A 26,311-nucleotide genomic window follows, 5' to 3' on the forward strand; every position below is an offset into this window, starting at 1 on the left:
GCTAATCGTGATACAGATGTGAGGCCAAATTCCTTTCCACCAAACGCGACTCTTCCAGCATTGAGGTTTTGTCGCCATGTGATCATGAGTGAGCGGTGCTTGGTCGAGCCATATCTTCTGTGGGAAGTTGATCGTTTAGCCGCTCTTCTAAGGCATCTTTCTGTACCGATATATTGTGACAAAACCTGGTCTACAGAGGGTGCAAGAAACGATAAAAAAATATTATGTCGGTAAATGATGCACGGAACAATCACTCACTTTACTAACTTCAAAGATGCCTAAAGTGTAGATAAGATGCCGAAGTGAAACCAATGTTGCTGCTCGAAGCAGCGAACGAGAAAGCAGTGTCGTTGCATAGATGTCTCCGTTATAGAGCGTTCGCTCCAGTGTTCTCTATCAACTGCTTTTAATGCGAAGTACTATCGGTATACCAACCGGTTATTCCTTGGGGGAAAAGCCCCGGTTGCGCTGCACTTATGTAGGACGAACGCTTTGAAATGTGTCAAACTATCACAGTCCTTAAAGGAGCGAATTTTGTGACTGCGTAGTGCGCTATAACACATCAGTGATACCATATGATATCATATTTCGTGGGTTTCGCAAGAAATTCGCCACAACAACTCCTTTACACGAAAGCGAAATAACCGTTGAGGTTACCTATATAATACACTATCTTTTATTGCTTTAGCCACCAGCGGTGCCAAACGCTACGCACTTATGGTCCCATATGTGCGACAAAGCTTGCACTATACGGTGACACTTTCGTGTTCACAAAGGTGGATGTCACAACGGCGATAATTTCTTTCTCGCAAGAGAGATTTTTCAAATAATCCTAGTGCCCCTCTGTTTCATAGCAAATACAGTTATAAACATATCTGTTCACCGTACTAAAGAGATTTCCAGGACATCGACCTTCCCTTTTACTTTAGGCAGTGGTCGCCATTGTTTGCTATCCGAAGTGTGGCGCACGCTGCACCGCGTTTCATCTGAGTCAAGTCGCGGGTGCAGATAAATTACCTCAGTATCCTCGCGCAATCAGTAACTTAGCACCATGTACTGTCAACACAGGAGGAGGCACACGTACACGTTTTCTCTTTTTATCTGTCTCACACATAAGCGATGCATCATTGCCTTGCTGCACTATTGCTTTCTTTCTTTTTTTTTCTGACCAAGCAAGCTCATTACGCTTTAAGCGAGCCGCTCGGCCAGGCGACGGTCTGAAGGGAGTGTTCAGAACAAAGAAACAGAGCGAGTCAGGCGCATGCAAAGCAAGGATACCTGGGAGCGCCGAGAGAGAGAGGCGTGCCACGCTAGCGGACAATGTCCCCTTTGTTCGGCAGCTACCGATCTTGCGCTGGTGCTGGAAAGGCTGTAGGGAGCACGCCCGACGCTTCATTAATTGAGACACGAGTTGCGAATGCACGCCGTACAGCAACAATCGAAGCAGGCGAACGCCCAGACGCTACTCCGCGTGGCGAAGATGGCCGCGGGCACAGCAGCGTGAACAAGAAAGCACGTGCCGAGAAATAATGAAGAAAGCGGAAAGGATCAGCTGTATCCGCTCTCTTACAAGAAGTATGGGGGGACGCACGAAAGAGAAACACTCAAGAATCGCGTGAGGCCGGGAGCTCCTTAGAAATCTGCTTAATTAGTAAATTCAGCCTACAGAACAAATCGGATTATGTGGACATAGAGAGAGAAAGAGAGGCCGCGGGTCCTGAGAATCGGCACTGTAAATATTTGAGGAGGGGACGCATATTTGAGCACGGTGCCACTAGCCGGCGGGATTTTTCCCGCCACGGGCGAACGCTCCCTGCACGCTAAGTGCTCGCTGCAATCCAAAAAGGGGAACGGTCGCGCTTCTTAGATCCCTACCACCACCCTTGCCCTCGTGGCATTTGGCCCCTTTGTCAAGCCCCTCTCTCTGGTTAAAAAGCAGGCCAATATTAAGTAGCTGCTAGAAACGGTCCTTTAAGTTTGCTCTGACCGGCTGTTCAACACGTGTTGTCCTCGGTCTAGACTGGCTGCGTACGCGCTTAGATACCAGTTTTCTGGAGTTCTACATGCATACCTGCTTGTCTTCAGTGGCCAGTATAAATAGGGCGATTGCCCTTTGTTATGTGGCATGTTCTAGGCGCATAAAAATATAGGGAAAAGAAAGTGAAAAGAAGGCTTATTACTGATTAGCACTTGCACGATACGGTACACAACGGTGACTTGATCACACAATTGTACAAAAAAAAAAAAAAACGTCCGCTGCTGAGAATTCAGTGAGTTGATAACAAATATGTCGGTTACAATTGGAGTACGACGCGCAGCGCAGTATTTCTCAATGCGCGCGGCATATACTACTTGCTTGCAATACTTTTAGTAATCCCTATGTGAGCAGCCTTCTTTTTTAAAGATGTAACCGAATAATTTATTATATTTCATGCTTATATAACGGCAATCATTGCAGGCGTCTGTGTTGAAAACGCAATATAAATATTACCGTTATTTTTTAGCCTGCTGTACGTAGTATGTTTAGCCTTCTCCGGGGCACTTTATTCAAACGTGTTCTTCGTGCATCACTTCTTGTTCAAAAGATGCATCGGTGTGCCTGCGAAAAAGCGATTGGCGCGGGAAGAACTGGAAATCAACAATATTATTTACGAGTTCATACCTGCTGGATCTGCAGACCACCGCAATCCCTAGACGTACGCGTTAACAGAATTGCTCAAATTCGAAATACAGACAAAATCGACAAAATCACGACACCGCTGAAGCAGGGGAAAGGCGACAAAGTTACTCATACGGCCTCATTGATGGAGCTACTTGGCGCCACTCGCCTCATCAAAGTACGCCACTCTCTCGCAAGGCTGAAGATTTGAGTGAACTGGCATATTTCAGATTGGATATTTGAGTTCCGCATTTGAGTGGACTGCCATATTGCGCAACCCTGCAAGTAAATTAAATGAACCACGTCTTAGGGGGTACAGCCAGCAGAACTAGGCGGCAAAATATTTCTTTTTTTTTAGTTTTCAGACAAATCATAGGCCAAATCTGCAGGAAAGACTACCCCAGCAGCTCCCTCATAAACATCAAAATGATCAACATCAACTGCATCAACAACTTCAGCGACCCCGACGACGGCTTCGACATAATCTACAACGAAGAGCATCACTGAAAACCCAGATACAACAAGAAAGGCATGAACGCGCAAGCCAGCTAAACCCAAGGCGAACCCAACTAGGTCGTGTCCCAAGAAACGAACATCACCAAGGACCTTTACAACATGACCAGTCAAGACTGCGCCTATTGCGGGGACAATCGCGACGACACCGCATGCGACGGCGAAAAGGACGGGTGCCATTTTGTTGCCTCAGCCACCACGAACAACGAGCAGTCATTTCAGAAAGCACGTATCTGCAACCATCGGAAACAAGGAAATTCACGAGCCAACGGTACCTCTCACGTGCGAGCAATATCCTCAAGAAAACTCGCAACGTGCATGCTCTCATCCGCACTAGTTTGAAAAGCAACCACCATTCCTGGTACTTCAAGGCGCTTGAACTGTACGCACTTGCATCAGGAGGCGAACGTGAACTACGAGCAGTGTTCACGAGCTACGGCGCATGCAGACGTCGTCCGAACACAACAGTCAGCCTCGTCCACCAGAACCATTGCGAAAAGTTACCGGACAGCTACACTTTTCTATGAAGTTGATGTGGTTGAAGAACTGTATTGGGACAATGGACTAACTGCGCATATTTTTTTGTTTTCATTTATCACTAACCCTGGGAGTGTTAGCCAGCGCCACCACTCACGAACCTAGAGGCGGATGTGGAACATCCTTTCTGCCACAGGCGTCACGAGCACGTGATCTTTTTGGATGATTTTTTGAATCAGTAAGCACAAGTAATTTCCATTTCCCCTATGTTTTTTTGGTATCATTGTTTGTTGACTTCTTATGATATGATTAATAAAAATCGGGCCCCTCGGTTCCCTTTCTTATCGTTCATATATATATATATATATATATATATAACTTGGACCACTGGATATGTGCTGACTGCTGTTTGGCCGAGTAGGCGGCTTGGCCCCTGATACGTGCAACTGGGTGTGTGCCACTGGATATGCAGCCCGTTTTTGGCTAAGCGACCAGAATGAATGTGCCACTGCGACGCAAGGCATGTGAAGCCTCAAATAACAAATTTGGAACTTAGTTTGTGCCACTGAGATTGTTCCTATTCTTGCACGATCGATAAAGAATGGATGCGCCACGGCGACACACGGGGCATGCAGACTTAAATATATGCAAGCAATGCTCCATTTGCGTCTTCCCCGGGGTTCGGCATGCGTCGTCGTTTCCTCGCCTAGTATAGGTAACGGCGTCGCGTCGCTTTGAAAGACCTCATTACCACGACGTGCAATGGGTCGTGTTGGGAAATGAACGACGGCAGTGTTCTCATTCAGCTCGAAGGTGTAAAATCTACACTCATCAATTAGACACGTGTAGAACAATCTACACGCAATGCCTCATCAATTAGAAATAAACAAATTATTCAGACAGTTCGTGTACCCATTTCATTAGCATGTGCGCGCTTACGTAAACGCGAGCATTGATAAACTTAAGAATCTGCATGAGCAACAATGTAAAAGCTAACATCAATAAACTTACGCACAAATAGTGTACGAAGCATCGTTTTACATAGATGCCAACAAGTGCATTGCATCAGCAAATTATTGTTATTATTATTGTTGCTTTATCTCTTTGCACCACTGCGGATATTAGTTTTTTATTGACACGATAAGCGGAGATGTCACACGAGAGCAACGCTGGCTACTCCTAGTTTGATGAACATTTACCGTTTTTCACATACGGTGCTATATACACTTTTATACTCTTGTACATGTAACGTGTGCATACACCTCCCTGTTACATATGTAACATACACATACAACATACTGTACAAGTATAACATACGTATGTACGCGTCTGGGCGAGGTTCATGTGCTTCACGCTAATAAGCGGAACAGCAGGAAGCTGTGCGACGTGCAGTGGCATGCACAGAAAAAGAATGTCGTGGCTAAATAGAATCTGCGTCCACTCCGGTTCGTAGTCGCGTACGTGGCGAGAATTCTCTTGGTTCCACTCGGAAAGCGCCGCAAAAGGCGTTTTATCAAGGGATTACGGTTCGCTCGACCGGAGCCATTCTCGCAGCCACGGCACAGAACGGGGAGGCTAGGCGCAGAGCTATAGAATGGACCAGAGAACCGGTGCATTAGAGGATCACTTTGGATTAGAGCGTCTAAAGCGAATCGCCTCTCTGGACACAGGCGGAGAGTGCCTGTCCAACGGTATAGGTATCATTCTGTTAAAAAAAAATAAAGAAATGAAAATTCACTTTTCATTCACGATGCCAACGAGCGGCAGTGTCCTAAAGCATCCAAACATTGCCTCCAAAACCTTGAAAGTGTTTATCACAGGAGCTGGGCGGAAATGTGCACGATGCTGCTAATATGTAACCTTACATTTAACGATGATATTAGCAAGCAGTTCAGTAAACAATTACACTTTTTAAGCGAATTTCTTGTGCAAGTTGGTTTCATCGTTTATTTGCAAGGGCTTTTGTAAGAAGCATGAGCAATTATTATTATTAGTAGTAGTAGTAGTAGTAGTGGTAGCAGTAGTAGTAGTAGTAGTAGTAGTAGTAGTAGTAGTAGTAGTAGTAGTAGTATTTGATTTGAAAACATATATACATATAACAGGAAAGCGAACAATCCACGGTATGTAAATTTATGCTCTCCAGCCTTTTTATGTTCCTTTAGAAAGAAAGATAAAGACAGGAAAACTAGACTGTGGCTTTGGCTTCTACAATCAGTGACGAAAGCATGACAATGGAAATTTCAGAAAATTACGCAGAAATTCACAAAAGGCAAACAAGAATCATCGCAAAGTTATCGATCGCAGAATTCTAAGTAAAACCGACGCCCCAGTATCTAGGCACAGCCGATAATCCGAGCTGCACATCAGTCATCGTTCACCACAGAACCCACATCCAAAAATAATGCTTGGCGGAAGGTCTGTGTGGCATAAAGAAAGAAAATGGAACTATGCAGGATAAAATATACTATCAAAAGTAAACACATGGGTCAAAAAGACGCAACCACTCAGGACTGAGAAGAATCAGTAAAACCAAGAGGCTTGTTTTATTACGATTAGCATATTGTATCACAATATATGCCACGCACTTTTCGGTATCTATGTTTGTTTCTGCGTTATAACTATTTTCCCGCCAACTTGGGGCACGAGATATGTGACACTGGTTATGGGCCGCACTTCAATTTGACGGCAACTTGGGTCACTGGCTTCTCCTCACAGAAATTGTCGTTGTGGAATGACTACCTTTGAGAATGTATTTTAGTGGGTGAGCACAAAGTCAGTTTCCAAGACTCGTCGCTCGAGCAATGTGCACTTTTACCGACATTTGGAACGGCGTCGAATCACTTGAACAGCGAAAAATAACTTCAATTACAAAAAAAAATATTATAGCTGACGCAGCAACACTTTCGCGACAGCTAGATATATACCATATCCTAAAAAAAACGGTAACGTTGCGGCACGCTTACCGCGCCTTGTCATTGACAGGGCTTCTCAAACGCCCACTGCCTTTAGGCACATCTCTAAGCCACCACTGGAGTCAGTGGTGGCTCGGAGATGTGCATAAAGAAGTGAAATAAACGTTGAGGTTGCGAAGCATGAGCACTCTTATTATTGCGATAGAAATTATATGGACACTTCCACTGGATTTCTGCCGTCGGCGTCGCCGTCGTCGTCGCCGTCGTCATCGCCGTGAGGTTCCGTATAGATAAAATCTTCGCCGCGCGCCCTATGCCCGAGCGAAAGCGTGCGGGGACGCACGCCGTCACGGAGAGCAAACGCACTCAATCTTCCACGCGCAAGCAAGGAAGCGGGAAGCGAGTGCCGGAGGGAGCGGGAGGGGGGGGGGCGCATTTCTACTCTGCCAACAACCGCGCTCGTCGCTCGCTCGCACCGTCTCTTATCTCTACACGGCTCTGACCTTTATACGATGTGCATTCGCCGCTCAGTTTCCGTTGAAGCGATAGACCACACGTACCTTCGCCCGCTGCGGCGTATATGCGCTTGCTGCCAGCGTTTTGACAGTCGTTGTCTGTAGCCATTCAGTGTGATCTATTCATGTTTGTTTGTGCGCGTTCACACCACAGTTAGTAATAGTCGGGCCACATTTTCCAACGCACGCTACACATGCAATGCTGCCCGGATCGGCAGTGCAGCGCTACAGGTGTGTCCCTTCGCACGCGCTGCCCACGGGCAGCGCTTCTCATCAACACCACCGTTTCACACGCGCCTTCTCGTGGTCATCGAGTCTCTCTTCATGTCGGTCTACTTACGCCGCAGCACACCTGCTTACTTAATCAGCTCATGTTTACTACAATTCATATTGCTACCAAAGCCGCTCACCTTACTTCGTATGACATTGCTGTGTTGCTATCGCATTCATTGCTTCGCCCTTAGGGCGAAACTGTGACATTTTTTACTTTCTTGTAGATATCATAGAATTTAGAAGAACCTCTGAGCGCCATGTGATAACAAGCAATAAAAAGAAACCTTTCTTGCTCTTGCTCGATGTGATGGTATCAAATGCAAAAAAAAAAAAAACAGCTATAGAGTACAGGTACACTCTCATTTCTATGCCATATAAGAAATAATCTGGAACGGAATTTCAAAAGCTTCTCGTTTGTAAGTGTTCTTTGCAATTGGGCCGTCACATTCGCTAGTATTAATATGTCTAGCATCATGATTGGCTGGAATTTTCTGTTACGAACAATTCTAGCACAAGAGGTCTTTGTGAATACGGGCTCTGGAGTCGAATTCACAAAACCGTGCTTTCGTAAGTGCTCCTTACCATTGGCTGGCGACCTTCGCGAATAGTATGTCCAGCTATATAGGATTGGCTCGAATTCACCCTTACAAACAATCCTAGCGTTAGAGGGCTTACCATAAATGAGTTCACACGACGTCAGAATTGCACTATGCGTAAGGTCAGACACGCGAAAGAGAAACCGCAGAGGTGAAAAAAGAAAAAAAAGACATATAAGGAAAAGATAGAGGGATGCTAGTCGTTTCAAACTTTGCCCAAAAGTGCAGCCAAAAAGCGGGACGCGGCACGAGACTGAAGCCCCGAAGCGCGTCCCTTAATTCGCGAGCCAAATATCGCCCGCGCGTCGTGTGGGCGACGGGGGGAAGCGTGCGGGCGTGTTTGCGTTTCCACGCTGCTTCGCCGAGTGGCGGGTTCGCCGTGCTTCCCCGCGGAGCACCCGCGCCTTGGGGCAAAGCGGCTCAGCGAGTGCAAATCCTCCTCCGTAAGGCGGTGATCGCTCTGCAGCTGCTCCGCGTGCGAGGCTGTAGCCGGACGCAATGCGACAGCGAGGGTGATGACAGGGACAAGGAGCGAGCCCAATGTGAGTGCACGCCGACGTCCGGAAAACGTTGGCGGGCGACGTATTCCCGCAAGAGACAGCTTAGCGCGTTACACCACCTCGAGCCTCATTAGCGCTACGCTGACGCTCGGCCGTCTAGCCAAACGCTGATGTTGACAAAAGACGCTCATCCGGCCCCTGCAGCCTCCCTTACACTTATTCGTTTTTTAGATTTCGGTGTCTCGTGTGCCTCGGGCCGTATAAATGGGAATGGTTAAATGGAGGAAGTGCACGTACTCTGCGCTTCCTTGTTAAAGCTATGCTTTCTTAGGCTCTTCCTGCACTTTTAAGGTATAATCTAACCGCTTTCGAAATCGTAGGCGTACACTGACGTCAAGCGCCGCGCTCCACTCATTTAAATCAGTCCACGATCGAGATATATACCGGGTATTTCACGAAACGCGCTCGAAATTCGTTAAATATAGGGAAGCTGAGATAATTAAATGGTTTACTTTGAATTTCTTTAACCACAGAAGCATAGATTTGAAAACGACTCGATGCAGTAATTAGATACGTAGCTTGAAAATTATACTAATTAACATTTTAGCCAAAAGAGTCATGCGATTGATCCTGTTGGAAGATTTGAAGCGCACTATCCGAGGAGCTCATAACCATTTCCAGAAATGAGAAAAGAAAAAAAAAAGTTGACGCTGCTCATTTTTACAGCGTAATGAATTCCGGCCACTTTCATACAGAAAACCAAGACTGTACAGCCAAAGAGTGAAACTGTCACGCCCTTATTAAACTGCTTGTAACATCGCACTGGAAGCCCTGGAACCGAAAAAAAATCTGTGGTTTTTACGTGGCTAAACAAAGGTGTGATTATGAGGCAGGCCCTAGTGGCGGACACCGGGTTAATTATGACCACCTGCGGTTCTATAGCGTGCACCTAAATCTACGTACACGAGCGTTATTGCATTTCGCCCCCACTGAAATGCGGCTGCCCCGGCTGGGATCGAACGGGCGCTGTTGAGCCCAGCTGCGCAGCACCATAGCTACTGGGCTACTGCTGCGGGTAACTCGGCCGCAAAAACAAAGTTAGAAAAAAGTTCACGATTGGGGTTGGAACCGAAATCCCCACGGTTTAAAATCTCCTCATCTCCCATTGCAGTAGAGCTGCTTAGTGAGGTCATCAACTCGGGCTGCCGAGTCTGTGTCTTCTTTTGGACGAATTTCTCGTTCTCAATTTCGGCACGCGAATTAGACACTCGTGGGAGCGTCAAGTAAAATGGCACTGTCTTGCCCAGAAGTACAAAGGCCGCACGTTATATTGGACCGCCATTTCACACTGGTGGAATGGTGGTCCCTGGCATTAATATCCAATCCCTCAGTGACTAATATCGAGGGATGGGCAGAAAAGCGTAATCATACATTCACGGCATAACATAACTGTGCAAAACGATAGCGTAACAGTGCATTCAAACAACATTCTAACTGGTCATTTTACATTCAAGAACTTCCGCTGGGGCAGGTGGGAAGCCATCATTCTCGCTGTTGGCGTTTCGAATGGCTCTAAAGTCAGGTGCATGGCCAGCACTTCCAGCGGAGTTCAGTTTCGAAGTACAAGAGGATAACTGCTATTCGCTTCTAATATCAGCGGCTACTTCAAAATTTTCCGTTGTACTTTCACTGATGAACGCATTTACAAGCCTGATTTCCTGAATAAAAGAAATAATCAGAAATAATATTTTTTTTGAGCGGGGTCGTTTAACCTGTCTGCAAGAAAATCACTCGGCTTAACTCTGCAGTATTTTCCGACGTGATATCAAAGAGATCATATGCACTGTTGATGCAATAATAATGAAGCACTGAGTGCCCAGACGCCTCAATCTCTCCGCTTGTGTCATCCTGGCAGGATTGCAGTGAGCTGTATCCTCGCTTCTATGATACAGCGTGTTTCTGCTCCAGTGAATAAAAATTTGCTCAATGCGCCAGTCTATCGCACTCCGCAATATATTTTTTTTCTTTTCCAGTAACCTGCGTGCCTCAGTATTGACAGCAGATGACGGTTCCTCTGCACTGCACATAGTTCAGCAGTACGCGACCAAACGTCTCTGTCAACCACATTAACGAGAGAAATCCGCGCAACTAATGGCAGGAATTATAATGGTATATGAGGGCGCTGGTACTTCCAGTCTCTGGTATCACTTTGAAAACCCTGCTCACCTCGCCAGTATGCGCAAGCGCCAGTGTTGCAGGCAGGCGGTTGGGGACGTCTGAGTGGACATTAGGGTGTATAAACCTTTAGGGATCGTCTCTCTTACGTAATGATCACGTGTACAGCCTGGCACAGAAACGAGAAGTTGTCGCCATGGCCAGTATCCTGTAAGCAGGGTGCTTCGACGCGCTCTCTATCCCCGAGTTCAGGCAGAGGGCGTATCGAGTCACGCTGTACGGAAACATTAATGTTGACGAGGAGAAGTAGGGGAGAGAGAGAGAAAATGAAAGACAGATGCAAATACGCCCGGCCAGCTGCCAGACCCCGAGGCTAGCACCCCAATGTGCACGCTTGCATCCGTGTGTGCGTGCGTCACTGAAGCATCGAGCCCGGATGTCTTTATTAGCGTAGCAGCGATGGACGGCATCCCCCGATGACAGCGGTCATGACGTCACGTGCTCCTTGCCTCACTTCTGCTTTATTACATAGCGCGCCCGCTCAACACTCCCCCCTCCCCCTTTTTTTTTTCTGTGATGGTGAATGTGTTTTTGCTCTACCTGCAATGTTCCTCCACCCCATAGTTTCTCTTTCTATCTTCTGCATCCACGTTCCCCGTTTCCCCGTTTCCGACAGGCGTGTTTCTTATGTGTACGCAGTAAATTCTGCCAGGTATGTGCGCATTCAGAGAGATGCACACATATGTGCGTGCGTTAAAGCACGCACGCTTCGCCGATTCATTACTGGCTCCATCCCTACCTCCGCCGCAGGCTACAATGTCTTGATATTTATGTTTGCCAAGGGCGCCGCAAGAGACCCGGATGGATTGCCAGAGTGAAACATCTGCGCGTTTTCGCGCGCAGATTAATCACGTTAGAATGGTGCAGGCACGACGTTCGGAAAGGGTGCCGAAGCGAAACCGATGTTGTTTGCATAGAGTCGTCGCATTTCCCCCGCCCCCTGTTCTGAGTCTCTTGCTAAAATGTAGCCAGTGCTGCCCCAGGTACTGTCAGCACGAAATGTTTTGCAGATCATGTGAGTGTGCCAGGTGTCTGCGATGTTTTGACAAGTTTAAGCTTTGAACGGCGATATCTTTGGTCTCCGCGCCTCCTGATTTCCTACTGGTTTACACACTTGTCTTTCGTGTAGAAGCAGACACAGGAGTTCTTGCAAGACTTTTATTTATTTTTTATTCGATGTATATATCGCGAAGAATGAGAGGTCGATAAAAATGGAAGTTGTTGAATTACGGGATTTACTCTTGAAAGTGACAGATGCAACAAGACCTCTGATTTAGAGAACAAATAAAGGCAGAACATAATAAATTGTAGAAATAAACATTTATACCGAAGCAACTACGCACAGTGTATAGTACCATTGTACTACCGGCCAATTATATACTTCAGACTAAAGTAGCCACTATACAAGTTAACTAGACACTGAAGCAAAGAAACATACGACCATAATAAGTGAATTTGTTTACATCTGCTTAGTGATTGATTGGGAGCATTAGAATTTATTTCTCTCCAGAATGTTAAGATCGAGTACCGGCAGAACACTGTTCTCTAACATTTTTTTTAATTTGTAGCTGTCGACCCATTATTGAGGTATGACGCTCTTGCTTCTCAAGAAAGCAACTAATGGTTAGTTGCATTATTTACCTTGCACATTTTTAACCAATTACAGGCACGCGCCCAATACAGCGCTGCTCGGGCTTCAATCTTGAGTGTACAGCGCGAAGGTTAAACACATGACACAGGGAAGACACGGACATTCGCTGACTGCCAGCAAATGCAATATTCTCTATGCACCTAATTTATACAGGAGAGTGAAAGAGCTAACTGAAAAACATGAAACGATGAGGACAGAAGCAAGAAAAACAGACCCTCCTCCCACCCCTCACGCTCTTTCATTCCCCTCTCACTCCTTCCATTATGGATGCAATGGAGGTTTTGCTGAATTCAATTCAAATTTCCCGCGTTCGCCCTGCTCTCACGCCATCTGTTGACACCTTTTATTACTGTTGGCTTAAAGCCGGCTACAGAGCCGCGGTTTCAGTCGGCTTGTTTTTAACGCGTAGCGTCTGTTCGACACCATTTTTAATGCGTTGTTTTTTCATCTACTAACGTAAAAACCAGTCGAATGTGTATTCGTAATTAAATGAACGCCGCGGATCACAGTTATGTACATAATTTTGCCTCAAATAGGCCTGAGGTTTCCTTTGCGCTGTATAATTAATGTTGACGTGTATGACCCCGTGCCACCAGTGTTAGTAGCTTGGTTGATTTTGGCCGGGCGGTTGAATTGAGTGACAGACAGACAGATAGACCAAGTTTTTCGCGTTTAGGTATCCCGAGAAAGACTATTGTCTTTAAGATTGCGCCTGCAGCATAAGATGTACCAAAAATGTCTTGAGCGCCGTTTCTCTCAGCTTGATGGAACATTTGTGGATCAAACTTGGAAGGAACATTTCCCTTTATTATGCTTCTTTTTTTTTCTTGTCCCTCGCCTCAATTTATGGATGTCGGCTCTTAGTTAATAGAAACAAAAGAAACATCCGTAAGCACTCACTCTTCCCCGCTAGAAACAAACTAACAATGAAGCACAAGTGACCTAAATATCAGGAGACTAAACGGATGGTGGGACCAACGCACCCTATAGATGCAATGGTGTTCTGGCAGCCAGAAGAACAAGGCCCGGCCTTGCCAAGTTGAACGGCTCGCGGAACAGTGACGACGCGATTGTTCCTTCGTTTTCGAAGGTCCATCTTGTCCGTTTATCACCATCGTACCCATTTCTCTCCGCTCTGTATCTCGCGATCACATGGTATATAGTGAACTTTGAGGCTAGATTAGAACACAAAGAAGAAAGAAAAGAGAGCTACTGAGCAGGTCACGACATACGAGTATATCGGAAATCTCAAGAAAAGAGCGAAACGCTTCAGGTCTATAGCTTAGCGAGCCAAGAAGTCAACTCCTTTCTGCCCACCCCTACTCTCCACAAGTTCGCCGAACATTTCTGCGTCCTATTCATTGCGTCTGTTTTGTATATCTGGCTTACTCCTGTCCGAAGCGAAATTCCACCCGTTTTCTCAATTTTGAAATCCCATTTCAGGCACGCAGGAAGCCTATCCTCCCGGGAGCGTGACGCCAGAAGCGCCGCCGACACCGTTTTCCCCCTTCTTTTGTCTCTTTGGTAGATCGATAACGCTGGTGTGTGTGCGCCTTGGGACTCATCCTGGTTTTTGTTTGTTTTAGTGCAGCCTTAGATTAGAGACGTCACGGCGTCGCCGCTTCCGTACACGTACCCGTACCCATTGTATGTGTTCGTGTCTGAGAGCCTTGTTTGTTGTCCAGCCCAGCACACTACCCATGTCCTTATAAGAGCCTTACAGCGTGTTTTCATTGCGGATCAGGTTTTCTACTGAGGCGTCTCCTCTCTGTAATTTTGTTTCTCTCCTATTAAATTTTACACCACACAATTTGTTTTTGTTTTCGTGCCGCTTAATTCCTGCAGCGAACACAATCGCATTTTCATGGGGTTGCAGTGGCGGGGCTTAGTGAAGAAAGTAAAACATGACATCGGTGTCAACAGACTTTTCTCGTGAAGCCGCGACGCACTTGCTGTTTTGTGGGTGTTCTTTTTTCTTCTTTTTTTTCCCCTTTAACAGAACTTGAATCAAACAACGGGGGCTGGCATCGGAGTAACAGAAGATTGGTGAGCTTGGTCACCGTGCAGGTGGTGATCGGCGGCTTTACTCCGCTTTCAAAATCAGGAGCCCATGTTTTATGCAACCAGAGGGAGGCGTACGAAGGCGCCAAAAACATCCCGAAGAAATTTGTAAGTAACAATTTCGATAACGTTTTATTTTTCTTGAAACGAGCATCGTGGGATGGATGGTTTACCTGTTTTGAGAGTTTCATGTTTTAGTTTATAATATTTGACAGTAGGCTTCAATGCATCCAATATGGATTTACAAAGACTCTTGCTGCACATGTATGAATATCAGAAAATAATGGATAAAAGGGGGGGGGGGGGGGGGGGCAAGAACACCGGTATTCCTTGCGCTGGTTGCACGGTAAAGATGCTTAGTTGATCGAAATTACGCCGTAGTCCCCCACTACGGTGAGCCTCGAAATCAGTGCATGGTCTTGGTACGTAAAATCCCAGAATTTAATTTAATTTTAAATCTAACGTATATTCGGACCGTATCACTATATCTTCATTACGGTGGTTGGTTATTGTCATATAATTTGTTGAAAGAAGTTACCTGCTAACCTTAACCTTACGGTGAACCCTAAAGAACACCAGACTTCGAGCTTCTGACGAATGGTATGAATCTCAAAGCAAGAAGCAAATGAATTATCGGACGCGCTGTGGTTGCTTAGTGGCAATGGCGTTGGGCTGCTGAGCACGGGGTCACGGGATCGAATCACGGCCATGGTGGCCGCATTTCAATGGGTGCGAAATTTGAAAACACCCGTGTACTTAAATTTAGGTGCACGTTACAGAAACCCAGGCGGTAGAAATTATTCCGGAGTCCCCCACTATGGCGTGCCTCATAATCAGATCGTGGTTTCGGCACGTAACATCCGACAATTCAATTTTTAAATAAATGATCAGAAGGATAACGTGGTACTAATTAAAATAAACTAAAATATCGAGTTTCGCGTATCAGTGCCACTGTCTGGCTTTAAAAGAAATCATCACCGGGTGTCACTGGATAAATTTTGGTCATGGAGGGTTCCCTAACATGGAGCAGCAATGCTTCGGTGCACAGCGAATATTTGCATTCCGCCTCCATCGCAATGCAGCTGCTCAATCCACAAATTGAACCAGCGACCTTGTGTTCAACAATATGCCATAGCTTATCTCTTTGGATCCGAGGCGGGTGGTGGCAAGCTACTAAAGTCGTAAGGTATACACGCCAGGGCAAGTAATTAATATCAAGCCCAACCTCATTTCAATTTGAAGCTTCCTCATGGACAAAGTGCAGAAACAAAACGAAAAACAGAAATGAAGCTCCATACACCATCATTATTACACGAGTACACGAAATAACGTAAACTTTTGTACTGTTATGCTAAATTCTATACACTCAAGTGGAGAACTACCGTGCCAGTCACTGTCCAGTGAATCGAGAGTAACAAGGAATTCAAAATGCACGTTTCACCTTTGTGTGAGTCGTTATGCAGAAAAACGCACTCTGCAGTAGGCAAAACGTTGCCGGAACACATTTCATAAAAACGGCATCAAAAGGCCCACTACAATAACACAGAGTCCTTAAGAATAACACACACAACCAAAGCAAACAAAGACCAATACTTGCATACTCTGACCGACGACACGCTGGTAATCGGATCATTATGCAGGCCGCCAGGCACCCTTCTAGACTTTGGGTGCTCGTGAAAAATAAGAAATAATAGTACAAGAAAATGAGCCGCAATTCCAAAGCATAGAGTAGATTGAAAGTGGGCGATTGAAAATTCGCGTTGCTTCGCTGTCGCGAACAAACGTTTTTCTCTATCCTGTGTTTGTGAGCCTTGAGCTGCCTGCACTATAATGAGCTCTTTTCTCAGATTGTAAGGTAGCCAACAGCACGCTTTTTCGGTTAACCTCACTAAGTTATTTCCTTCATCTTTCTCTCTTTTCCCAGATTGCAGAGTGGCGGTTCTATTTTTTTTCTTTCTGCTCTTGGGCGATTCCCTCCCTCCGCAGCGCGCATAATATGGCAGTCATGTTTTTCTAAAATTGGTTTGCCAGGAAGTGGTCGACTGAACGGCTCGTGCCTTTCATGGAAGCAACACCGCATGTGGGTAATCGCCATGCTTCTTATGATTTGGTGGAAAAACGATAACTTGCTGTTCGGCTCGGCCGAACTATATTGGCTAGGTGGAAACTGGTTCCACTACTGGGTGCTCACATAAACGAATGCACTTCAGCGTTACCGCATTAAAAAGAAAATGCAGATGTTTATTTCCTTTGCAGTGTTCGCGACGAACGACAATAAGAATTGAACGAGTGAAGCAGGTAGTTTACGTACGGTATTCACCGACCTGGTAGAACATGCACTCAAAATTGAAACGCGGAATGAAACTTTGACGTCAAAGACATGAAATGTTAAAGAAAAAGCGGGTAGCTGTTTCTTTACGGAAATATGCCATTGGTTCTAAAACTTTTTGCACATTATACGTTTATCTCTTTACTCGAAAGGGACCACGGCGTTTTGGGACAGCACTGCCGCTGCGAGCTATTACTTGAAACCGGTAAATTTTTTCACGTTCTATTTTTATTCATTTAGAAAACACCTTACAGGCCCTGTCGGGCATTGAGTAAAGAGGGCAATGTAACAATGAGCTGTTGAGTCAATGGAAACAACAAAAAATGAATCTAACACACCTGTATGGTGGCTGAAGTAAAGAACAAAACAAAGTAAAGAATACACAAGCATAACAGCAAATAATAGGAAGGAGGTTCTGTAAAAAGCGCGTACAGACCTACATTCACGAAATGTTTTACGATAGGTTATAGAGACGATTTCATAGGGAAGACCATTCCAGTGAGATATGGCACGAGGTACAAAAGATAAATTAAAAGCAGTACTTTTACCAAAATGCGCTGAGATGATTATGAGAGCTGAGATGATTATGCGGCCTTGAGGACGTATGGGCGGGCGTTTCAAGGAGTAATATGCAGGGCTTATCGGAATGAACGTATTTGTGAAGTAGACAGAGCAAAGCAGCCTTGTGGCGGATGTCTAGGGGCTGTAAAGAAATATCGAGCTTAATTTGAGTTATACTGGCGTTCCGATCAAAATTTCGAGGGATATACCGGGAAGCTCTGTTCTGTATGCGTTCAAGCATGGTTATTAAATATTCTTGTTATGGTGACCATACAGCGGATAAAAATTCTAACTGCCGGCGTACAAACGTCAGATATGCTAACTTACGCACGTCAGCAAATGAATTTTGCAAGTTGCGCCTCAGAAAGCCAAGCGTTTAAATGCAGTAGCGTAAGTTGTACTATACGAGGACCAAGAAAGGTTACTAGTGAGGTTCACACCAAGGTATTTGTAGGTAGTGGTGCGTGACAAATTCGTGTTATTTAAGCTGTCTATAAATATGGAACTACTGCGCTTACGTGAGAACGATGTAATATTACATTTGTAAGAGTAAAGAGACATTTTCCATATGTTACACTAGTCGCTAATAATGTGAAGGTCATGATGCAAGGTGGTATGATCGTTAATGAAATTATTCGGTCGGTAAACAACGCAATTGTCGGCAAATAGTCGTATGCGAGAGGAAATGTTTGAAGGTACGTAGATCGTTAATAAATATTAGGAAAAGCACAGGCCCCAAGACACTCCCCTGTGGTACACCAGACGTGACCTCAGTAATAGAATAAGGACAATCATTAACAACGGTAAATTGACTGACGAAGCGGTAAAAAGTTTCTAAGCCAAGAAAGGGTTAGTGAGTGGATACCTAGATGAGATAATTTAGAAATGAGACCGCAATGGGCAACGCGTTCGAATGCCTTTGAGAAGTCCAGGAAATGACGCCTATTGACTGTTGTTCATACTGAAGTGTAAATCGGTGGTGAACTCCAGTAACTGTGTTTCTCAAGATAGACCTTTCCTGACGCCGTGCTGTTTCTGAAAGAAAAAAAATATTTTTTTTCAAGGTGGGAGTAAATGTGCGAGGCGATTATGTATTCAAGTAGTTTGCATGGCACATATGTTAGCGATATTGGGCGATAGTTTACAGGCCTATGTTTATCTCCAGTTTTAAAAACGGAGATAACTTTCGTAATCTTCAAGTCAACGGGCAAGACACCACACGATAAGGACTGCTTGAAGATATGGTACAGAATGGCACTTGAAATAGATACTCCATTTTTTGACAACTTAGTGTTAATATTGTTCATATACCACAGGCAGATGTTTTATTAAGTTTGTTAATGAGACTAGCAATGCCTTCAGTTGAGATATTTATGGGTGCCATGAATGGGTAATGGTATTCCGGAATCAATGAAATATCGGAATGGTCTTCCCTTGTAAAAATAGAAGAAAAAGATGCATTGAATAGCGATTAACATTCCTCGTCTGGAAGAGATTGTTGTTTGCTGTCTAGTGAGGAAATATCGTAACTGTGATCAGGTGTTATAGTTTGTTAAAATTTTTGCGGATTGATCTTCAGGAGAAAAGGTAAGTCGTGAGCGAAGTACTTGTTTTTAGGAGTGCCTAAGGCAACAGTGTACTCACTAATAAAAGTTTTGTACTTGCTCCATGAGGACTCGCTTGCACGGTTTCTCGCATTGCGGTAGAGACAATTTTTTTTTTATCACGAAGTGTTCGCAGTATTTTATTGAACCATGGTTTAGTCCTGTCGTTGGCTGCCGAAACGTACGTAATATATTTGTCTGCAAGAGCGAGTAATTTGTCTTTGTAAAGTATCCAGTTTTCGCTAACGGGACGTTGCGAAAAAGACGGCAAAAATGAGTCATTGAGGAAAAATTCAAGTTCGGTGTTGATGGCAACGTAGTTAGTTATGTTATATTCCCCAATCTTTTCATACTGAAATCCAGTAAATAACACGGGTACCCGGAGCGTTAACTGAAGCAGCTTAATTATGGTCACTAAAACCGTCAGAAATTAACACAGGACACACGGTTTCAGGTGCAGTAGTTAGTCCCAAATCTAAAAGGTTATTGTGACGGGTGAGTTGATTGATTACCTGACAAAGAGTTAAGGTCAGAATTAACCCTTTAAGGCCCAGTGATTCCAAATGGAATCATCAATTTTGTAGCTCAGTGGGCAACACTGGGTTAAAAGAAAAAGGTTGTTCTTACGCTACAACTCGTATTTAGCCCTTGCTCTACATATGCTGGCAAGGTGGTAGACTCAAGGAAGTGCTGTCACCTCTAAAAAATAAAAGAATCGCTTGCACTGTTCCTGCCATTAGCTGAGATTCCCTCTTCTTTTCACCGTGCAAAGGTACGACAATTATTTTATTTTTGTCTCGAACATTTCTATTTGAACTATTAGGTGCTATGCTATCCCTTCGCAGTAAACTTATTCGGCAAAAAGTATTTGCGGGTACCGGAGATCTTTGCGAATCTTGATGATTCCAAATGGAATCATTGGAACGTAGCGGCCCCGACTACTCACGCGATACATTTTCGATTGACGTTACCTCGCTGACTAAATCGCGTGTTCGCGCTCAAACGGCGTTTCCATGCCGTACTTGGCCATGTTTTGGGCGCGTGTTACCTGATGGATCATTATAGCGTCAGGAGCCTGTATTATTGGTGGAGCCTTGCTCAGCTTTTTGTGATTTTATGCTGTTGATATGAGCTTACGCCGTGTAGATAAACTTTTTGGGGGGCAATTTCTTTCGGAACAGATGGCGACAATCAGCGCATGCGAGTTTTATTGGAAAAAGAAAGAAGTCGGGAAGCTTGTGCTGATCCCTCGAGGTGACATTGATTCGTCCGATGAAAAAGAAGTGATTGCGCAAACTATAAAAAATAAACAATGTGCTTTTACTCCCGCATTCGGTGCAAGAAGTGTGGCACACACCTCTGCCTCAACAAAGAAAAGAATTGCTTCAAAGAATTTCATCTAAAATAGACTTTTCACGTATTGCTTGAAACGACGCATTTCAAGTCCACTAAGTCCCACTGATTCCAACTGGAATCATTTAATAGGTTTCGATTGAAAAGTGTGAGCACAATTTTTTTTAATTTTTTTAACTGCCACGATCATGCACATCTCAAATTATAAAGACCAATTTTTTGCATTGAACAGAATTAATTTGGGCCTGAAAGGGTTAATCAACAAATGGAAGGCACATTTCGGGGGATGGTAACAGACACCAACTAATATGTTAAATTAGTGATTAAATGATTGATTGACTCATTGATTGATTGATTGCTATTGGGATTACTGAGACAGCGCTCGGTGTTGTGTACTTTCCTCTTCGTCCCTTGTGTTAGCGCTGAGTTTTGTTTGTAAGCATGAATCCAATCCTTGCAATCCAACTTACAGTCCTAATTAGGTATGTTAAAGCAACATAAATATCAAGATAATATATTAAAGCACCGAATACTTACTCATCTGGCTCTACCTGGTGTCCACGCTGCCACTGAGAGAAAAGCAGCAATGGCCGACTCACTGACTGACCAAATCGGTAGTGCGGAGTTTCCGGACGCCTTTTTAATATGCACTGAAAATCGTGAAAAGAAAACCTGGTAATTTGGCGAATTCGTCAGCTTGAAAGAGACAAAAGAAAAATACGAGACACATAAACCGTGTGTGCCGTGCCGTCGTCGCCGAATCCACTGCACTTCCTCTCCTGCGTGTCGTAAAATGCAAAAGAGAAAAAAATTTGAATTAATAATAATAATAATAATAATAATAATAATAATAATAATAATAATAATAATAATAATAATAATAATAATAATATATTATTATTATTATTATTATTATTATTATTATTATTATTATTATTATTATTATTATTATTATTATTATTATTATTATTATTATTATTATTAAAAAGGTTACCGCTTTACCAAACCAATAATCACTCCAACTTGAGAGACAATAACCACTTCTTTCCCGAGAAAACTCAAACGTGACTAGAAACCAAGTACCTGCCCTTGATACTACCCATCACACATATTTTTCTAGGCAGGTCTAATGAAAAGGCAGGGCCGGGTTTCTAGGCAGGATTTCGTGCTAATCAAAAAGAATACTTTCAGCGCATCTGCTGCTTCATTTTTTGTACCTTCGAAAGGAAAGGAGAAGATGCGAGCAGAAATGTAGGTTACGTTCACGCACACATTTTAATACTACTTGCGCAGCACTATGTTGTACAGCAGGAGAGTGTAGACGGCTGCAGAAGGAACCGCCCAAGCAAAACTTGTGTGTGCTATACATGTACACACCATCGAACGAGGGAGGAATCCACTGAACCGTGGAGTACAGTGTACAGTTGACTAGGGTGCAGTTGAGAGCTTCTGCCTGGTATACTAGCACTCAATCTCTAGTAGCGCAGCTTGGTTCAGCAGAATGCGATGTTGGGCCAGATAGTTCATGCTTGAAATGTGGTTCTGGCGCAACAAAACTAAGAGAAAAGAATAAAGGACGGAAAGAGCGCCAACTTGCGTTTACTAGGTATACCCGTGGTGCGGGTCCACACCAACCCCACACCACATTACGTGGGAGTGCACGTTACACAACACAGAACACCACGACACCATGGGAGGCACGCACACCATGGGAGGCACGCACTGCTGTCCAGCTCAGCCCTCGACGACCAGCTCAAGCTGATCCAGAGATCAGAGGAGATGGCAAGAGTCAGAGGAGCCCTGGACTGGGGGCCCTGATCATTAGCGATGACCCTTCGAGGCAACAGAAAACTGATTATTTTAGGGGCGCAGCACCTTAGGGCCGAGCCTTGTCCCTCGTAGTCCGTAGGTCTGGTTGGCATGGAGACCGCTATGTATGTATGGATATGCATATCATCATCAGCAGCAGCCTATATTTATGTCCACTGCAGGACGAAGGCCTCTCCCTGCGATCTCCAATTACCCCTGTCTTGCACTAGCGTATTCCAACTTGGGCCTGCGAATTTCTTAACCTCATCATCCCACCTGACTTTCTGCCGTCCTACTGCAGGCATTGCCAAATCCTGACTGGGAGCTTACCACTGTCGTTGAAAAGAAAAGTGTACAATCATTGCATTCTACCGGTGCTAACATATGGGGCAGAAACTTGGAGGTTAACAAAGAAGCTCGAGAACAAGTTAAGGACCGCACAAAGAGCGATGGAACGAAAAATCTTAAAAGTAACGTTAAGAGACAGGAAGAGAGCGGTGTGGATCAGAGAACAAACGGGGTAGACGATATTCTAGTTGACATTAAGCGGAAGAAATGGAGCTGGGCAGGTCATGTAATGCGTAGGATGGATAACCGGTGGACCATTAGGGTTACAGAATGGATACCAAGAGTAGGGAAGTGCAGTCGAGGACGGCAGAAAGTCAGGTGGGATGATGAGGTTAGGAAATGGATATGCATATATATATATATGTGTGTGTGTGTGTGTGTGTTTATATTATATGTACGCCAAGCTCCGGCTTCCGGAGAACGCTTCCGGCGTTTTGCCCGAATGATCCCCCGGTGCTTCGCCCACTCATCATCATTCACTTCGAGAATATGCGGTGTTTTTCCAATAAAGTTTATCTATCTATCTAGGTAAGCGTTTACGACGTAAGAGTCGGGGAACGCTGGCACGTGAATTGCTGGAGGCGTTTTTCATAAAGAAAAGGGTGATGCTTGCGTCAGTGTCCCATCGGTCTGATTGCACAATCATGAGTACCAATTTTTAGATTGACTATGGCGATTTGTAAAAAAAAAGAAAAACTTCTTTTGTACCAGTGTAGTACACTTCATGGTTCTGCGCATATCAATCCTGCTTGTGTCCTCCTATGTAATAAATTCTATGTAATAAATCCTAATAAATCCTATGTAATAAATTCAGTTGCAAGTTGGCGCTCTTTCTGTCTCTTGTTCTTTGTTCTTAGTTTTGTTGCACCATGCAGAACCACATTTCACGCAGCTTGGTTGTCTGTTAGGACCGAACAAACGCACTCACATGCCCACATTTAAGATCTGCTTGTGTGTGAAGTGTCGTCAGACTAATGAAGCAGTGCTGAAGCCTTTTCGATTGCTACAAAGCTTCGCTACAAGCCGTTTGGATTGCTGCAAGACTATCGCAAAGTTTGGTTCTATCAAATTTAGTTTTGCAGCATGCGTAACCTCACGTGGCACAAGTAAAAATGTTGCAGATCCCATGAATTGTGGGAATCGGTGTAAGTGAAGATTAGGTGAGCCGGTATAAGACGGAACGGGGCATCCCGATAAAAGATGCGCAGCGGATTTCGGCGAGGAACGCGTCCCATAGCTATCCCCAAACTTGACGGCGGACCTTGAGGAAACACAACACAGCGCATTCGCCCACGAAAGCACCTAAATTTCGGATGCCACGAAGAAAGCCTCACTGAACAAGAGCATCTCAAAGTCCCTCTTCGGCCTCATTAACGCAACTGTCTTACGTCCCACCACACTATAGCTGACGCCTCTCGGGCGATGCAGAAACTTCCCAACGCCCCCCTTCCGTGCGCGTTGGATTTTCGCTCAACCGGCGAAGATGCCAGCGTGTGCAGCGAGCGCTTTTCGCCCTTTCTTTTTCCAGCCGCCACCACGTGACGCCAACAAGGTAATGCAGAATCCTCCCAAATCTACTGCCAGATCTACCTTTCCTGGCGCGTTGGATTTTTGTTTTATCGACGAAGCTGTATACTACCATGTGCAACGAGCGCCTCTCCACTTTGCGGCTGTGGTCAAATGGGTAGTGCATTGGGCTGGTGCGCTGATGTGCCCACGTTCAAATGACGCCGCGGTAAGCGGTTTCTTAATACTGAGAAAGCGTCTGCTCTGAATCAACGATATACGAAACCACAGGATTGGAGGCAAAGGAAGCGTCACCTTGAAAAGAAATGCTACAGGCTCATGGGGAGCCAGAGTCAAGTAATGTGCCGAGCAACTGATTTTCCCATGCCACGCCTCAAGCACACACGCCTTACATGATCCCTGAGCCGCTTACATGATTTACATCCTCCCTTCTTCCTTCCGCTACTCCATGACTGATGCACGTCCAATGCCCCACTCTCTTACTCGACTCACCTATCAGTGAAGCCACGACGAAATAACAACGGGGTCGACGTGGCTTGAGGAGCTCGCGTGTTGGATGACGCCTCATTTGACGTTAACGCCAACGTCGCCGCATGTGAACGCCTGTACCAGCTGCATCGTGTGTATCATCAATGCCACTACGTGGGAAACGAAACTGTAAAGTGCGACGCAGTTACCGAATGACGGAAACCGCGACCCATCTTGCACGTCATACCTGTTTGACGCAATAAATATCCATCCATACATAACGCATTAAGTTTAATTTCCACAACTCGCTATGCAGCTGATTGAAACAATTGCTGCTTTTTGTCAAATGATGGAGGGCTGCTTACTGCCAGTTTCGTATGAACATCATGCACGAACACAGAATGCACACAATATATGATCATGATTCTAGCATCTTCTTTTCTTCAATCGTGGCAAAGCGCATCATAAAGCACATAGTTAGTCAGTAAATAGACTAAGCACTTCTACACGCCTTGGCTGATGTGAGTGCGCTAAATCTAGAACTAGTGGCCACTTTTGCCACAACGAGAAAACTATCAACAAAAGCAAAATATTGGAAGCACATATTGGTAATAAAATACGTTCTGCGGGAAGAAGAGATGGGAGCACAAGGCTTATCCAGGGCTAGAGCCTACCCACCGCGGTCGCCTTGCGACTATAGTGTTGCGCTGCGAAGCGCAAGGTCGCGGGATCGAATCCCAGCCGCAGCCGCCACATTTGGATGGATGCGAAATGCAAAAACGCAACGCCCATGTCCCGTGCATTGTGGGCACGTTACAGAACCCCAGGTGGTCAAAATTAATCCGGAGTCCGCCACTATGGCATGCCTCATAATTATATTGCCGTTTTGGTACGTAAAACCCAATAATTTAGATTTTTTTAGTGCTATAGCCCGTGGAAATGCGTTCTCTCCCCCCAAAAAAAGCATCTGGTGGCGTTGTGCGTGGCATTGCCATAGCTTTGCCTTGGCGCCATGGAAATGCAGTGATAGCGGACCGCTCACTTCGTGCCGTCTGGCTGCTTTTCTACCTGCCGTCACCGAGTGTATGCTATGTGAACTAAGCACTCAGTGACGCCCCCCTCCTGGTCCAATAAATGTTTTGTACTAGTACTACTACTATTACTGTTCATTTGACTCCGTGTGACACAGCCTTTATAGTTAAGATGCTTCTTCGCTTAATTGTACGCATGATCCAATAAGCGTATAATGGTTACCGCCAATGTGCGTTGGCCCAAACAAGCTCTGCTTGTCGGTTATCGCGCGTATCTGCCCGTGGATGGTCATGATACGTTACCGCCTTGGGACATTCAGCTGAGCGCAGAATACGCAGCAAAACATTAAGCGCGTGATGGCGAGAAATTGTTTAGAGTGCTGCTACTCATTACGTTAATACGAACGGTGCCGTCACGCTCTTTCTTTGGTGTGTCGATACACTGCAATATCAATAGAGTACACATTCATGTAAACTAGCGCAAACATTGGACAAACGGGACGCTGTATTAATGATCGCACGCGAGAGCACAGTATGACTGTGAGGAGTAACAATGGTGGGCATTTAGCTGTCCATTGCAGGAGCTGCGGCTGTTCACCGCCGTTCGATCAAATCGGGGTCATGACAAAAGCACATTATAAGACAGAAAGGGAAATTATTGAAGCTTTCTTTATCAGGAAACATAGGGAAAAGTGTGCAAGCACGCCTTCGATTTTACTCTCAGACAGCGAAGTTGCTATTCTCGATGGCCACTCATGTGTACTAAAGTTTTTTTTTTTTCATTCTATTAGTCATTTTGTCTTCACCATCACCTGCTTTTCTGTTATTGGCGTCAGTTATTATAGACTTTTCGTATGCTTTTTGCCGATTGTTTTTGTTAGCTTTTTTT

The sequence above is a fragment of the Dermacentor silvarum genome, chromosome 2, assembly GCF_013339745.2.
Source record: "Dermacentor silvarum isolate Dsil-2018 chromosome 2, BIME_Dsil_1.4, whole genome shotgun sequence".
In the NCBI taxonomy this organism is placed as follows: domain Eukaryota; kingdom Metazoa; phylum Arthropoda; class Arachnida; order Ixodida; family Ixodidae; genus Dermacentor; species Dermacentor silvarum.